Here is an 18,297-nt window from a genome sequence, read left to right on the forward strand (position 1 = left end):
TCCATCTCTCTGCATCTTTTTTTAAAAAGACATTTTTTAGTTCTTCAAAACGCAGACATGAAAGAGTGTACAGTACTGCAGGACTGCTTGCACCCATTCTGCTGAAGGTAAAAATGACTAACCCACTGTATCAAAAACTTGCAGCAGATTCTCACGTTCAGCTGTTGGTTCACCGTGATCCCTGTGCTTTCTGCACAGCTTTCTAAGATTTTCAACCATTCAAAGGCAGTCTGTGCTGCCTGATCTTAGAGGCACTTTAATACAACTTAAAAGATCAAATTAAAATAAATATTAATAATATAAAATTAATAAAATTGAAAGAATAAAGACAAAAAAATTACAATAGACTTAATTTTAATATAAGTGAAACTAAATCTGAGTAGTAACACACTTCAAGTAGCCAAGGAAAAAAGATTTCTCCATATGACTGCTCTGTCCATTTGGCTATCCACTGATCTTTTTATTGCACCATCCTTAAACTCTGTTTAAAAATATTTTATTCCCTTATCCATGTCATGGAGTAGAAGACCGTGTTACATTTAAAACTGAGCTTTTGGAAATCTAGAAAGAAGGACAGCTCCTACAGTGATAATCGATTCCTGGATCAATTGAGCAATCTCTATTCTATTTAAAATAGATGCTTGTGGATGTGAATGGTGCTATTTTCAACAGCTTTCAACGTTTTAGTTGATCTTTGCTTGCTTCACCACAGATGCATGAAGACCCACTTGCTTGTCCTAGCAGCTCTGGCATGTCTACACTGGCTCGCCACCACCAGATCTTCTGACAGGCAAGAGGTGTTGTGTAATACCCTTCCCTACGCAGGCCTGTAAGAAGCATGGAGAAGCCTGAGGCACACTCATTAGCTAGATTCAAAATGCAAAAATATTAATTTGGTATGTTAAAAAAGGATAAGCATGGTGAGCCAAAAACCAGCAGAAAGCAAACGTTACTTGATTTAGCGACCACAACACCTCGTATCTCATCACTTTCTAATGTGTAAGATCTCTCTTTCTAAGAGAATCAAATCATATTTTCCCCATCACACTCAAATTATGTTTCTCTTTATCAGGATAATTGGAATTGAGTGCTTTAATAGTATCCCCCATGTGCTACTGACTAGGCTGAACAAAGCAGAAGCTATTCAGAGAACTTAAAAGAAAAAAACATTCCTATACCCTCTGCTACAAAGCTGTGCATCAGAGGTCAGACTCAAACAGATTTCAGGAGGAGGCAGGATTTGGCTACAATGAGCACAACTACCCTTCAATGCTGTGATACCTTGACTAATTTTCCTAGCAAATACATGCATGTATTTGTCCTTACTGAGTTCCCTTACTAATTTCTAATTGCAATTACTATTAACCATGATCAATTCATGTGCTACAACTGTACAATTTTGTGTTAAATTCTGATCAGTTTATTTAGCTTCAGACTGCAGGCATACTTCTCTGCAGGGCATGTTAGATTGTGTGATAAAAGCCCACCTGCACACCCACAAAGGAGCACAGAGAGACAAGGTCAGAACAGAGAGCCCAAATAGAGCACCTGAATAGAGCGTTACTGAAAATGAAGTTCGACTTGTTGGTGAGGGATCTGTACCAGCATTTGGCTGGGGCTGCAGCCTTGAAGGCTTATATGTCTGGGTGCCAGCAACTGTAGATACCAGGATCCAGACACAGCCACTGCACAGAGTGTGCAGCCCAGCTGAACGTGGGCAGGAGGAGCTGAGGAATCAACAGAGGTGAGTGAGAGTCTGACAGCGGAGTCAGGAGTAGGAGTGAGAGCCCACCTCTGCTTGCTGGGACCAGGTTGCCTCTTCTTGTGGAGGCAGATTGCTTCTTTGCTCCATCAGCACCCCGTCTCTCACATAGAAGGGGAGGCTTGGGGCTGTCCTGCTGCAGAGATGATGTACGCAGTCAGCGATGCTGGAGAAGCAGGAGACACTACCACTACGGAGCAAAAGGCAGCAATGCAAAAGCCTTCATTACAGGCTTTAAACAGCAGTGCCAAGGCTGTTTTATCTCCATTTATCCTCAGTCTCATTCCTGTACGTTCAGCTGTTGTTGAGTATAGTGCTGCGGTGCGACTGCAAATCTCGACATCCTGGCATACAGTTCAAAACGGGCTGCAGTGCTGTTCTGAAAACGTACCACAAAGAGACCTCAAACACAAAGAAACCAACCTCAGGGAGTCAGGTGCTCAGTAGATGTGACTTAACGGTCTCAAAGTTTGGCACAGACACTCAATTTTTTTATCTCAGTATTGCTAACATACTGATGGTTTCCATGAAGTGTTAGACTGTGGAAAATATCATTCTGGCAGATGGTGGCATCAAGTAGTTGAACTGAATTATCGTCAAACTATTATTTGTCTCAAAGTCCATGCTTGCTCTGTAGTAGTAGAAGTAAAAGCCTATAAAATGTATTTATAAATTGAATAATTATTGAAAATTCTTGGTCCAAACAGTTTCACAGATACTAAGAAAGATTTTAGGAGAGAATACCTCTTTAATATCTACAAAATGTTTTGCAAGGCAAAAATATATAAATATCTGCTCAAGTGTTACAACATCACACGCTGTGGTAGAAAAGGAAATCTCTGGACTCTAATTGGCGTTGAGCCTGGGGCAATGTTACTTCCACTTACTGAAAGTAGGAAAAGTTTAGCGGTGGGTTATTTTTTCAATTCTGCTAGAAACAGCCAGAGCAACATTAATACATAGACATGAAAAATCAAGTTCTGCTCTGACAGATGGAAGGAAAGAAACAGAAAATCTGGAAGAGACATGGACAGCAAAGTAGGAAAAGGGAAACTAAAAGTAGCACATTATAATGAGTACGGTTTTTATCTGACCTCATCAACATCTTTCTCCCTTCAGTTAGTACGTTTCTCTGTTGTAACAGTGCTTTTCTTCTCCAAAATATTTCCTTTTCTCTTACCCACCTTCCATTTCATCTTAATGTCTAGTTCATTTGTAAACCTATCACCAGTCACCTCTACAGACACAATTTGCTTCTCTTCACGTAGAGCTGATGAACATTTTTAAGTATAAAGGGGTCACAAAGCTAATTTTTAAAGTGGGATTTTTACAAACACATGCAACTGATTTGTTGTGAAAACGTCCTGAAGGAAGGTAAAGCAACATAATACAGTTTCTGAGGGCTTTTTTTTTTTTTTGTACAATCCACATAGAAAGCACAGAGAGGGATTTTGTATTTCCTTGCACATTTTAAAGATCTTTTTTTTTCTTTAACTTCTTGTAGATTTTTATAACATCATAAATTCTGTCACCTTCTAAGACACAATCGATGACTGATGAACGAGCAGGAAGCAAACTATATGAAACAGTGAGATAAAACCAACACAGCTGAACTTCATAAATATATTAAGCCACACTGTTTACAAATCATAGCTCCTATGTATTTTTAACACAAATTTAATGAGAAAAACTCTGGCAGACACTTATCAGAAAAAGATGTATCCATGACAACTGAAGAAATGTTTCTACTCTAAGTCCTTAGGGGGGAAGATATCCCTCTAGTCTTTATACTACTGGTTAGGTAAAAATCAAGAACCAGTTTTAAGTCAGGCCTTTCAAAATAAGAAATATGGAAAAAAAAAATACGGAAAACATATGAAAAAGAGTTGGGGAAGGAGAATATCAGGACATGTTTCCTCCCCTTTTTTTTTTAAATATGGTAACTGTCATCTCAAAAATTAGAAAATGTGTGCATTAGGATTCTCAAGAAATATGAAATAGTGACCATCTTTATGAACACACTGGAAAACTCCAGGAGTCCATCTGCATGTCAATATCCCACCTTGCTAATCTGATTTATTTATTTATTTATGGTAATTTTAGAGCTCATTTTGGTGCATACTTTGGAATTCTACAGAGATGAAAAATTTTCAGGGTGCATTTTCAGTTTCTTTCCATTTCTGCAATAATAGGAAGTTCACCTAGCTTTAAATGACTTATCTGTCATAATGTTAACAAGTCCATCTTTTCTGGGTTTCTGCTTGATATTCTCTCAGTTTTACTTCACTGATACTGTATGTGTGCCTGTATTCTGTTCATTTAACAAAGTACTTGCTTGAATCAGGCATCTGCATCTATGCAAAAGCCTTTAATAAACTGTTTTGTTGCAACTTCTGTGATGGATGCTCAAGATCTTCTTTAATCTGTCTTCTATATTTTGTTTTGTACTAAATAGGACACAACAGTTTTAGAGTCCTAAATGCTTTTTTCTTCCAACATGATGCTTATGAAGATGCATGCCCTATACCAAACATGATTTGTGTCAATTGCTTTCTGATGTGTTATGTCAATTAACATAAGAAGAAACTTAATAATTAAACTGAATTTTCAGCACTGTTATTATCCACTGTCAGCAAACTGCCCCCTCTTTCTTGAGTTTTACTTTCTTCAGAGAGCAGAAACATTATCATTCTATATTGGTAGGCATTGTTAATGTTGGCAAATGGTAAATTATTCTTTTCCATTCCCTTATTTTCCCTGAATAACTAAGAAAACAACAAATCTAATTGCAGTAATTATGAGCAGCCTTTGGTTCTTTCCAAGATACCAATTTTCATGATACTCATGGGATTGTAATATCTTTGTCAAATAGAACATCATCACAACCTGTCAAATATGGTTGAAATGAATGAAGTGGAAGCTACTGGGAAGGGCCAGTAGATGGGTAGATAGTATAGCTTCAAAGAAATCTTTTTCATTCCCACTTGCTTTCCAGAAAGCCACTCAGAGATAGCTAAATGCTGAGGAAAAGAATAAGCCCCTGTGTCAGGTGAAGCATCCCAGAGATGAACCTGAGATGAAAGCATTCAAATTCTCCTACGTCAAGACCAAAAATCAACCTGAGTTATTTGTATGATTGTTTGAACGTGGATAAGAAAACAGAAATTAGTTAGCTACTGTTTGCTTTTTCAGAGTGTAACTAGAAACTGAACCACTTGCAGCATATGAATAGAAAAATGCCTGTTTTCATGGATGAAAGAGAGATAAAGTGCCCATCAGGAAATCTTGGTCTCCACAAAACAGATGTCTTGGAAATTTCTGGCCAAAAATGAAAACACCTATATTTCTGATATAGCTATAAGATTAGGAATCAGGCATGCAGTTATCAGGCTCTCTTGTTTGGATTTAGGCTATTTAAATTATTTCCAAAATCTATTTCTCTGGCCCATGAATATTCTAACACTTTCTACAGGTAGATCTCTTTTTAGAGCTGTTTAGGATATAACGGAGGATATATTAATGAACAAAATGAATAGACCAACATTTTCCTTCTTGACTAGAAATGCTTTCAAACCAGTGCTAAAGGTTACTGCACATCATGTCCTTGCAACTAAAAAGAGCTGAACATAGAGTCTAATGTTAGACACGGATAGTTCTGAGAAGCAGTCATGTCACTTAAGCCAAGGAAGTACTGCAAAATGAAACACATCCAATTAACGCAACAGCAACAAAAAATCTCAAAGCCCTGTCTGTCTCATTTGCAGAACAAGTATCAGTCAGCATGAACAGAAGCAATGGATTTATCCTCATTCTTCAGTGCTTCTCTGAAGTGCAAAGAATGTGTCCCCAGGGGCCTCATTCAGCACAGTAAGTATGGAAACATCAATATGAACTGAGGTAGCAGCCGTTTTTTGTGGGCCTGTAGCCAACATTGCAGAAGCAATATGCAGCAGGCAACTTCATGTTTTGCTCTATGTATTTAAATTTTAATCTCTGAGGCAAACACATCACATGCACACTGTCTTAGAGCACAGGAATATCATTAGTTGTAATATCTATGTCTTGTAGTTTCATCTTCACCAATGAGAAAGAAGGACCATACCAGCTATTCCGCAGGAGTCAACCAGCAGATTGCATTGCACCTTTCCCCCACACTCCTTTCCCTATGTTTGGAGCAGGAAGAGAAAGGCATCGCTACCACCTCCTGCTTGCATCAGATCAGCCCAGTACTGCCCACTGCTGTTCCCCAGCCAGCAAGATGGGAGGGACATAGGGAAGGGATAGCACAGAGCTTTTCTGCTACCCTGCTATCCTCTTTACCCTTTTCCTCCCTCACTCTAATGTGACTATATATGTATGAAAAACACATACAGAACAACCACCTACCCTTTCTTTTCCCATATGCTCTCTCTTTCACACCATGCCCCTCCTCCGGCTCCTCAGCACCTCCCAGTATTATGTTCTGTTTTCTGACCCTGCCAGTCACTAGGCCAGCCCTACTCCACACCCTGCCCCCCAGCACTGCCTGTGGAGCCCAGGTCTTTCCCCTCTTTCAACCTTCCTGCAGACTTCCAGACCATCTCCCAAGCATTGCTGCAGACAAACACCCAGATTCCCATCCCCACTGTCCCACCTGTGTGAAGATGTGACAGATTGAGGAAGGGTCTCTGTTGACATCAAGGGCTCTCCCAGACCTTTTCTTTCCCTCCGCCTGTGGGGTGGGCAACACCACTGCCAAGGTGATGTCAGCAGGCCAAGGGGGGAATCCAATACTGCATCTTCAAGCCCACTATATTCTCCAGACAGCAAGTTAAGTTGGAGGAAGAAGCAAAACAAGAGTTTGCTCAAAACACCAGCCCATAAGGGAAGTACATACTCTCTGCCAAAGTCCCCATCAACCACTCCATTTCAGAACAACAACACTGGTCAGAGCCCATTCCTTCTACAGCCAGGAGGCATAGAGACTGCTACTTCTCTCTCACCACATTCCTCCTCAAAACCAAAGTGTGGGAGTTGCCAGTAGCAATGATGTCTTATGATATGACAATGGCCACCAAACCATAGCAGGTTTTCTTCCTGCCAACACAAGTCACTCCAGAGCAGGCAACAGGCAAAAGACTTGCTGCAGGCTCTACTTTTTTCTCAAGTCTCTAAATTCTGAGTGTAAGGGTGGTGGTATCTAACTCCTGCCTCCAGACTTCTCCAAATGCTGTTTTCCCCATCTTTCCTCATCCTCCCCTTGCTTTCCCTGGTGAAGTTGGCATTTCCCACTAGCCCTCTACTGCAGGGCTGCAAAGGACATCATTCTGCAACAGGAATCTTGTACATCCAGAACTCCTCAAGGGACATACCGGACTTTCACAGCTTCTGAATTGAACACTTCTGAATTGGCTGCTTTCTGGTCCAAGAAAAGGTCACTGGAGAACGGAGACTGGAAGTATTAACAATATAAACAGACACCCAGTCCAGAGAAGACAGTTCTCATGCCTCCTTCCTGTGTGCATTAATGTCTGAAGACTCAAACTCAACCCAGGGTCTGTCAGTGAAGTGGACAGATAAGGAAAGCATATCTGTGGGCCCAACACCCATCCCTAGAGAGGAAACACACTTCCTCTATATCCCTAGAGGAGGCCACTGCAGTCCACGTCTGGACCCTCAAAGACAACCAAGAGGGCAGGGCGGGCCACAGCTGAGCAAGGGAAACATGGCCAGTGCTGTCATTCCTCCATGAAGATCTCAGCTATGGCATCTCAGAATGGTTCTCCCCATCTTTGCATCTTCAGCCACTCCAGTCAGCGCTGAATCTAATATCCATGGCCAGTGGGGGAACAAGCTACTGTCTTTGATACCTGCCAAAGACTAATTGTTCTGGTAAGAAGATACAGTTGACTCTTACCATGGAAGACTCCAACCTCATCTTCATCAGAGAGGGCCCTATTCAAGGAAGTAAGGGGACCAAGGAAGCTAAATGCTTCCCTGTACTCTGGGAACAACATTTCTGTCCACACAACTAGCAGGTATACAGCACTGCTGGTACCACTAGCAACACCACTACTGGACAGCAAGTTCCTCAGCTCTCTTACCTCCTTCTCTCAGCATAAAATCCTATCATGAAACTCTATGGAATGGAGGGATAATCTCCAGTAGGGGCTGGTTGCCCTCCTTACATGGAGCAGGGGGGTTTTCTATTGTGTTCTTGCAAGAGACTTTTGCTGATTTAACTGTCAAGCTACTGTCAACATGCTGCAGAGATAGAAAAGCATGTGACACAAAGATAAAGATTCTTGTCACTACCTTTGGTAGAACAGTAACCTTGTTTACCTTGGAAATACAACCCAACAAGCTCAAAGTCACTGAGGTTATGGCTGTCATTTGATACATCGTGTAGAATTCCCTATGTAGAATGGGAGTCAGTAACCTAGTTGATGTCCATACCATGATATCAGGGTCAGAACATTATAATTCCACTCACTGATACGTGCCTTCCTTGGTTGTCTGGTTTCTTCCAAGTGCTATTGTTGAACAGAGACTCAACAATAGACCATTGAAAGCACACCACACCCTGGAGCAAACTCCACATTTCTCACTATGCTGCCTCTATCTCAATCTCAGTAGTTGAGTATAAACTATTCCTGGCTGAGCTGCAACTATTTCACACAACCACACGTTCTAGAATTATTTTTCTCACATCATCATGGTGATTGCCATCACCTCCTGTAGAATAACACTATCCTATCAACATTTTAACAATCCGATGAAGAATATAATCTGTATAGCAGTCTCCCAGGAGCTCTGGATCAATACATTAGAGAAGAGGTATATATCTCCCTTGGCCCAAATGTGCTAGAAATTAAAGCAGGAAGCTGTGTGCCAAGCTCTCCTACAACTACATGAAAGCAACAAGGCAGTGGAGGAATTTGCCAGAAATGCTTAACTGAGGATATTCTCAGGCTGCAAAAGCAGGCTGCCCCTTAGGAATTCAGTGGGTTCACATGCAGACAGTCATACTGGCCCTGGAAGGACTTTAGGACCAACACACCATTGTCTGGTTGCAGACCAAACTTCTTTGGGAGATGAATAATAGCACTTGCTTTGGTAAGAAGTACAAAACACAGTTTGCATCTTTGCAAGGGGTACTGCTCCTCAAAGAGGTCCAGAGCAGATGCAAGAAGGTGGAAGGATCTTATCTGCAGCCCACTTTCTACATTTGCCATGCTGTGAGGGAAAATACTCAGTGACTGACCAAGACTTCCTGGAGCTCCTTCTCACTGTGGCTCCAATCTCCACCACATGTTCAGTAGAAAAACTTAAGGTTCTGCAAGACCACACAGGCTGAGCCTCCTGAGGGAGATTTTTCCTTCTGTTGCCAGACGCATATGAGAGTTCTTCTGACAAAAAAAAAAAAAAACAAACTCTAGACCACTGCAAACTGAGGAAAGGCTGCAAAGCATCAACCCTTAGCAAGCACATAATGTAGCTGAATCTATAATGTAGCTGAAGTCTGTGCTGGGTCCACCCAAATTAGAGCTACATGATACCAGTACAGAGTAATGAAACTGTACCTGATCCAAGACCACACTGAGACAATCTGCCATTCACTTTATTTGCCTCCTGGTCCCCCAAACAGAAGGAAGTATTTAACAGAATAGGTCACGGCTTTTTTATGGGGACTCTGAAGGCATTCAGTTTCAACTCCCGCTTCACAAAGTTTCTCCAGCAGCTGCATACGTCCACAGCAAGCTTGCTCAACAGGGTCCTTTTGGCTTCAGATGGGGAGTGAGTCAGGGCTGCCCCTGACTCCAGCCATAACCACTCTACCACCACAGAGTCCTTCTTTATATTCTCTTAGAGCATGATGGACCTGGTGTTCAGAGAACTAAACTTGTGGGTGGTCTCATAAGTATACATTACTGACATGTCTGGTTTCTAAAAGATGTGGCACAGATGGGTCTACCAAATACTGTATGTAGCACCTTCTTCTGCCCAAATAAAACAGATCAAGAGGTCTGTCCTGGGAAATGCTTACACGGGCTGCTAGCAAACTCGTGGCTACACTCCACCAGTACCAGTAGGGTACACATCTCTTGCTCTGAGAGTCTACCCCTCTGCTATCAGCCACCTTCTAGCTACTAGCTGGAAAGAGTGGACGGTCAAGGCATCTTGAGTGGCTGCAGAAGTGGGCAGAACATATGCAGTAACATTTTCTTCAGGTAAGTTCTTGGTCATCCATCAGTGAATACTGACCATGCCTCAGCACTGCATCAAAACCCCGTACTTTACCCATGCAACACTGACCAGCCTCTGAGAGAAACTGCTAGAGTTCTGAACAGACTCTTGCATAGCTTAGGCAGTCCAAGCTGGATTGTGCTGGCATATGCCTTTCTCCAACTCTTCTGAAATGCCTACACGCCTAGCACAAGAAGCCTTCTGCAGGATTTTCTCCTACTTTTGCTCTTTCACAGAGCCCTCCTCAGAACCCAGAAGCTCTGTGGTGCAATCAAGTCTCTCATGATCACCAACAAAGGGAAATGTCTTTTGAGCCCCTGCTGCATAAAACCGACCTCTTGAGCAGGCAGTAACCTTCTCACTGCATGGAAGGATGGCCCCTGCGACATTACCAGAACTGTGGACCACTGGCTGTATGGTCAGTCAACCCTACATCACTTGCCTGGTGTACTCAGATTACACCACTTCTCCTACCCAGTGGGCAAGTCCCACAGGAGTTTAGATCCCTCCAACACTTAAGTCCATGGAGGTCCTCCTAAGGCCTTGGACTGTGACTCCCTGTTCAACCTACATGCCACTCTGGCAAGCTCTGAACAACCAGTTGACCATCCCTGAGAACACTTCTTCACATTCATGCATGAACTGAACAGCTCTACTTCCTCACCATCACATCCTCACCATCATATCCAAACCAGATGTAGAACCACTCATTGTCGGGAGAGGATGAGGAACCCTGCTGGCCAGTTTCTACTCTCTGCTAATCGTCCAGCCCATGTGGAACATCTGATGAAAGATCTTACATGATGGAGATAACACAAGTTTATAAGTTTGTTCACAGGATCCCCTGACTCATATCTCTTCTGCAATGACAGCCTGACTTCTCCAGAATATTTTATTTAGATTTTGGCTGCTCTTCTTACTAACTTAGTTGTACAGTTCCCACCACAAGCCATGTTTAATTCTGATCCTTTTTAGTTCTTTTTTTTCATTTCACATTTATTAACATTTACTAGCTTACCTGGTATGCCTGTCTCTTTTACTTGCCCACAGTTTCCTACATCTTACAATTAGTTTAAAAACTGACTTCACGTTACCTACCTTCCAATCTTACAGCACCAAAGTAATTGTAACAGTACATAACACAATCAGTAGTTCAACTTTTTCAGTCTCAGGTTCCTCCAGAAGTCTTGTACGAATACCACTTAATGATATTTTATTTTTTTGCCTACCTACTTTACAACATCATGTACTGAGGCTTCAATCTGAAGCTGAGCTTCTTATGCATCTTTAGCATGGGAAAGTTCCAGAGGATAAACTTTCACAAATTCCACCACAACAAGGAGATGCAAATAAATATTATTTAATGGCATGAGGATTTTTTTTTCTTTTTTTAAATTATTATCTGTTTGCTTGCCTGCTTGTTTTCTGCTATGGTCTTAAACTCTCTCAGTAAACTACAGCCTCTGTAGTATTAACATTATGCACTAAATTCTGATCATTGCACAATGCAAATTATTTGATTTTTTCAGTCCTTTTGACTGGTTCCTGGAGCAAATGTTTTAACTCTTACATCACACTCAACTTACACCCTAGACATAGAGTTAACTGAAGCCTACTGAGTTTCCTGCCTTCACTGTCTTTCAATCTTTCTGTGGCTGTCACTGTCACTTGTCACCAGTCTGTCTAGTGACAGTAAAAATGGTCAATAACTCCATAATAATATAATCCCTAGAACTTATTTTCCCTATTTAGGTCTGGAACATCAATCCACATGAACATTTGGATCACCATACTATTTTTCCACTTCTGTTAAGAATTTCTGCAGTGACATTTTCCCCATGAACTGTGTCTGATCAGCATCCAAACAAACAAACGCATCCTCCCAGGATACAGAGACTGTTCCCTTTTACAAATCGAGTACGCTCCTGGATTTGAGAACTTGCAGCTTAAACTCACAAAGAAACATCTCAGTTATCCAATCCCATCTTCTTAAAACAGCTAAGGCTAGAAATATTCCATTCTTTAGTTACATTTTCCATTGCTGCACTTGAAATACATTTTCATTTTTTTAAATATTGCCTTTTACATATTCAGATGACTGAGAACTCAGTATAATTCTTGGTAAATTATTCCAGTAGTTAAGAATTTTCACTATTTGACTGTTTGCCTTAGTTCCAGTCCAAACATGTCAGCCATCTTTCCACTGATCTTAACTGTTTTCTGCCAGGTTGAAAACACAGATTGTTTTGACGCTTTTTCTTCACTCAAGTACTTAAAAACTGTCACCGAGTCACCACTGTAAGATTTGATTCATGGTTCACATAGTTATTTTCTAAATATTCTCCTGTCCTGCAGCACTTTCTGAAATGAGAATAATATAATTAGACAAAGATTTTTCTATTATTTTTTTCCTCACAAACACCAAATACAGAGAAAATACAATCTTCCCTCTTCACTTCAATATCCAGCTCTTCATAGATCAAAGAACCACAGCTTCTTTGGCTGTAGGATCACAACAGAAGCTATTGATCCACTGATTATCTGTTCAGACATCTCTAACCTTTTTCAATGTGACTGCTTTCTATTATAGAGCTCTGGTCCTGTACCTGCTGTTCACATTCTTTCATTAGATATATGAGTTGACATTTAGTTAGTTTAAAATACACACTGTTATTCAAGATTCAGTAATCCAAATTAATTAAACTGTTCCATTTCAGTAATTTATCTTTTTCATTTGTATTTTTGTTTTTAGTACTTCATTCAATCTTTCTTTCCACAAACTTTATCAATATTTTAGATTTCCATGTTATACCGCAGGTACTGACACCTATATTGAAAAATATGGAATCACATAAGAAACATGAACGTTCCAAACATTATTCTATCGTTGTTGCTATTCTGATGCACTTAAAATGTACTATATTCGTATAATAATAGTAAAAGAATAAGTACTCAATTTTTTGCTAACTGACCAGTGTTTTATATAATTTATATATCTTTTTTTATTTAAACCTATTCCCAAAATTATAGGTGAAGTTATTTCCATCACTGGCATTCTTGACTGCAGGGAGTCTCACTGATGTCACGATATGAAGTTAGCTTGCTGAGATCTGTTATGAATAAACCCACTCTTGACTGGCATTTTATGCTTCTAATAAGTACCCAAGTCATCTCACAAAACTTTAAAAGTTTTGATAAAACCTAACTTTCCACCCCCGGATTTTCCTTAGTATTTCAAGATTTACTGGGGAAAAAACTCAACAACCTACAGCTTTGAATTTTTGCCCAACTGTTGAAACGCTCTTCAGTGCAAGTTCTCTAAAACTGGCTATTTTAAGAACCAGTCTGACATTATTGTTGTTTGCTGTTGGAAAACATATTAAATGAGATGAAAAGTATTCTTCTCTATATCCCCCCAAGAAAACAGGCCAAAAATACATTCATTTTCTCTGCTTCAATGTACATCATTCTATAGAAGCCATTGACTCCCAGCTCTCAAATAACTACATGTAAGAATTTGCAGACTCAGTATGCTTTCCTGCATTATATCCCTCAAAATCACATAAGCAGTGCTGTCCACAAAAATAAATGTCTCTGGGCAATCAGCAACATGCTCAAAACAGCTGTCCTGCGCTAATGACCTTCTCTAATACACTTAGCTTGGACTTGTTTTTTAGTAGTTTCCTTAGAAAACTAGTCTTACGCAACTGGGCGATTTGTTAGCTCTCTCCCTGCAACAACTTTGAAATCACAAACTTATTTCAATAAACCTGACAAGAGAGAAAGAGAGAGAGGTCTCAAAGATGATCAGTTTGTAGACACTTCATGATAACTGGTCGCAAGGTCAGTGACAGGGTCTCCATTCAGACTCTTATTGGCAGAAATAAGGTCTTATCCCAGAGCTCTTTGGCTGATTTTTCAAAGTGATCAGATAGAGAGCAGCTCAGAGGAAGAAAAGTCCAGACTAGAAAGAAATAGGAGCTATTGCTTTATTAAGAGAGACCAAGCATAAAGCAGTCTGGTAGGAAAGGTGTACCTTCATCCCTTTTTTTACTTTTCTACCTCCCAGCTAAGAGAGAAACAAGATATCCAGATGTCCTTCTTCAAGTATGCACACCCTTTTCAACATAGGTAGAAACAGAGGTTTCTACAGGGTCCTTTGCATTTCTCCTTTCCACCTATGTGCATGCAAGTAAACAAATAAATCCCTAATGCCATGACTCAGTTTTCTTTCTCATCACCTTCTCCACTCCTAAACTTCTCCCTCCCAATTCTTACCACTGCCACAGTTACTCACTGAGAGGGAAAGGAGGAACCAGACAGTGCATCTCCTTGATACGTACTGCATATACTATACTTGCCACAACAGATCTCAATCCATACAACCTTCAGATCTTTTGTGGAGATGAATAAAGAGAAAAAGGAAGGGGGTGTACACTGAGTCTCCCAGGTGCTTACCCTGCTCTTTTCAGTCTCCTATCATGCTCCCATTCTGCTGAATCTGAAGTAGATGAACTGGAAGCGAGTGGTCTTTGGCTCCATTTCTCCTTCTGTCGATGCTGTGAGCCATCAATAAACTTTGTGCAGTGCAGCCAGTGAAAGAGCAACACAGAAAGTATGGGCTCCTCCAACCTTACTAGCATCTGCATTGCTTCTCTCTCTAACTGTATAGTGACCATTCTGTTATGAAGTCCAGCAAATCTGCTAGCTAGATTCAACAGATCATATTTGACCCAGTGAGTGACAAATGAACTGCCTTTTCCAATCTGCAACCCAGTGAGACTGCTGCTGTGCATGAACATACACCAGCTAACACGAGCTAGTTTTTCCACAATTACCAAGTTAAGCAGACATGGAGAGGATTTCAACTGACAGCTAGAGTTCTTACAGTGAGGTGAGATAGTCTGTGGAATATGGTATTCCAAGTAGTTAAAGTGATGGACAGAAGAATAGTAGGAGTGTACTAACGCGCAGAAACTTGCAGTCCTCTGACAGCACATGACTGAAGCACTGGGTAAATCTGATTCAAAAAGTCAGCCACTTCAGGCTTTGGGTTCTAAACACAGGATCACAGGGTAATTCAAGCTGGAAGGCACCTCTTGAGTTCCAAACTCAGAGTCATTTGTGAAGTTAGATCAAGTTTCTCAGGACTTTAGCTTGTTTGGTCTTAAACAGACAAAGAATGGACACTGTGCAACCTCACTGGGAAAACTGTTCCAGTGATTGACAATTCTCATGGTCATAAAGGTTTTCTGGTATCTAGTGCAAACATTTCTGTTTTCTCTTCCCTCATACTTCAAAAGTACTACTAATTTCTTGGAATATTTTTTCCAAGATTTCATTTCCCTTCATAAAATGTGTTTGCTGCTGGCTTTTGCGAAAAGAAATCAGAGACATCACTGGGAAAAAAAGCCTTGAGTTTGACATTCATTTAAATCTATTTGAAGAATTAAAGAGAGATCACACTAGTCAGAACAATCAATTCCATATGTCTAAGCTATGGTCAAAGGAACACTCGCAATGCATTCAGAATGGAATACATGCAGATACGTAGGCAGGCCTGAAATATCTTGAATTTGGATAATTCCATTACAGAAAATAATCAAGCTGATCTTTGCATGTGGTTGGCACTCAAGTATCTACAGGTTTCCAACTGGATATTGCAGCCTTAAATGTCCAGCAACCTCAGTGATGAAAGCCTCCTTTACATTCACTGAAATTAAGTGCAGCTATCATGAGAGGCACTGGGCAGTGAGGAAATGTGATGGAATGAGTGATTATCACCAATAAACAGACCTGACCTGTAGCTGTTATCAGAGGCAGAAGTGAGCTCTGATGCTAGAAAGGGCTCTGGATTGTTGTGTAACTGATATAACACCATGAAACAGAAAACACGTATGACACTGAGATATGAGTGGGAGCATCCATGGAGAAGGTGACTGGATATCCACTCAGTCCTTTAAGATCACCTTTCAATTTTCTCATACTCAAAGAAATACAAGCCTAATCACTGCCACTGTGATTTCTGGTATCTCTTATAGGACTGAAAGATGTAATATGATTTCATTTCAGTCTTACACATACGGAGCTGCTCTGCTATGTTCCTCTCCATTACTTTCCCCAGGGAGAAATAACTGGAAATTTTATACTTAGGAAAGAAAATGTGAAGTTGAGGAAAGAAAATGTGAAGTTGAACATCACCAAACGTGCAGACTATGACTTCTAACTAGATCATAGGAAAATGTCCCTGGGGGAGATGGAGAAATCACGTGGTTTGCTTAAAATTGGAATGGAAAAAGGCCCAGAGCAAGCTCAGGGCACAATCCTGCATTGGTCCCTGTGTGGTGACTAAACTAAATGTGACTGATTGTGATCTTTCTAGCACTGATTAAACCCCTCAAATTCTGCATTCAAAATCTGCTACATGCAAATTTCAAGGTAGAAACGACAGAAGCATAGCATCCTCCTATCTCTGGCTTCCTCTTGAAAAGGCAACACAGAGCCTGTATATTAAACATTCTGCAGAAATCTAACCAGTACACCACACAGCAAGAACACAAAGTTCTACTCACAATAGGGTATTCATTTCCAACCCTAGAGCTCAAACCTAGCACTTAAATACATTGCAAAACAGGGAATACAACCAATAACTCCATGAAGGCTGAAATGAAAAATCTAGGCTGTCCAATGAGAATTGCTCCTAGCAAGCCCAAGCAAAATTAAAAGATCCAACCTGCACCCAGTTCAGCCTCTAGTATTGTAAAGAGATGCATATGAATGTAAATCTATGACCTACATGTATGAATGATACTTGCAACACATTAGTTATACTGGCTTTTTGTAACACAGACACCAGGTCAGAGATCATAAAAATCCTACCATGCATAGGAACAATTAGCTTCATGGTTAAGCAAGAAAGCTTTGTGGCATTCTTAAGTCCACAGTGGTTGCTACCAAATGCACGTTTAGTATTTATCTGAATAGTGTTGTGGTGAGAGGGACCAAAAATTAATGCTATCGTAACAACACACACTGTTAAAAGTGGTATAGGACATTTGTCAGACAGTGGGAAAATAATGTCCTTGACAGCGTGTGTATATAAAACACATGGGAAGGGCAGGAAAAGAGGCAATGCATGTTTTGATGTGCTGCAGCACACAGACCTGTGTGAGTTTAAAGAATCTCAAATCTTTGCCATGCAAACATTCCAGAAAACATAAAAGATTTCTTTAGGTCACAAGGCCATCTGCGACCAGTTAAGAAAGAAAGACTAGTTGTGGGAATTAAAGCCTAAGGCAGACATTCGAGGCTGCAGTGTAAAGTTTGCTTCTGCATGAGTATATGCTTATGCTCACAAAGGGCTTTCTCACTAATTCAAGAGGTGTCACAGCAGCAGACTTTGATGTAGCCACTCAGATTTACTTTAGGGACCTGGTTTGATCTGCTTGTCCTCGTAGTTTTCCCAAATGTCAGAGTGCCTGTGTGCTTTTGGGAAAGATTGGAGAAATAGGTGTTTCACCAAACGAGCTGTTTTTCTCTCAAGGGCTGTTTGGGTGGCTTGAATGACGTGTTTCCACATATCTGATGTCTTCATATGCGGCGTGGATGGAAATCATTTTTTTCTGTGGGGAGGAAAGCGTGCCCCTCAATCCCAATTTTACCTAGAGGGACCTGCGCTTACCTATCGAGGGACCTCGAGAGATCGAGGGATATATGCATGTGTGTAGGAGGAGAGAGCTAGGTTTGCATAGCCCAAAGGCTTGGAATCCTCTCCGAAAAATGCGTGGCCCAGTGGAAATACGCTATTTCTCCTACCGCGTCCCCTCGAAATGGCTCCGCGAGAAGGGAAGGATTTCGTTTTGCTCGCCGCTCTCCCCCGAAGCGCATGTAAGGGGGAAGGAGGAGAGTAGACGTGCAGATCGCGCAGCGTTATGTATGCTCGGGCGACAATAAACCGCCGCCGAGCGAAACAGGGAGCCGCCGCCGTCCGCCCGCTCCCGCCGCGGGAGGCACGCCCCGCACCCTCCCGGAGGCAGCGCGCCGACCCGCACCTCCGGCAGCGGAGATGCCCCCGGCTGCGCCCCGCGCCGACCCTGCGCTGCCTCTCGCCCCGCCGGGAGCGGGCAGGGTGCGGCGGGGAGCGGTGGCGGGCGGCTAATGGCGCTGAGCGGCGGCGGGGAGGAGGGGGTACGAGGGGCGGCCCGCGACCCACCGCGCCGGCACCGTCGTGCGGAGGAGCGGGGGCTGCGGCCCCCCGAGCATCCCCGAGCACCGTCCCCGCCGACGCCTTACCCACGGTGCGGGATCCG

The sequence above is a fragment of the Tetrao urogallus genome (genome assembly GCF_951394365.1).
Source record: "Tetrao urogallus genome assembly, chromosome: 1".
Lineage (NCBI taxonomy): Eukaryota > Metazoa > Chordata > Aves > Galliformes > Phasianidae > Tetrao > Tetrao urogallus.